Source organism: Aplysia californica, unplaced genomic scaffold (genome assembly GCF_000002075.1).
Source record: "Aplysia californica isolate F4 #8 unplaced genomic scaffold, AplCal3.0 scaffold01359, whole genome shotgun sequence".
Lineage (NCBI taxonomy): Eukaryota > Metazoa > Mollusca > Gastropoda > Aplysiida > Aplysiidae > Aplysia > Aplysia californica.
In genome coordinates, this window is record NW_004798629.1 from 58,076 (window position 1) to 58,382 (window position 307).

Sequence of the window (307 nt, forward strand, 5' to 3'; positions counted from 1 at the left end):
AGAGAGAAAGAAAGAGAGAGGGGGGGGTGGGGAGAAAGTGAGAGAGAGAGAGAGAGAAAGTGAGAGTGAGGATAAAAACACACCATCCCCATATCGTGAGAGACTTAAATCTTACGTCAGCAAGCCATTAAAATATTTTAAGCCCTGAAAGCATTTTTCATAAGGAAGAAAAAACTTCCATTCTCCTTTAAAAAAAGCTCTTATATTCTGTGTCTTTTTATTGCGTTGCTCCACATTTCTCGACCTCAGAATTACAATGTTCTATCTGACATTTTTGGCTGTTTTGGGTTACTAAGACCACGAGGTC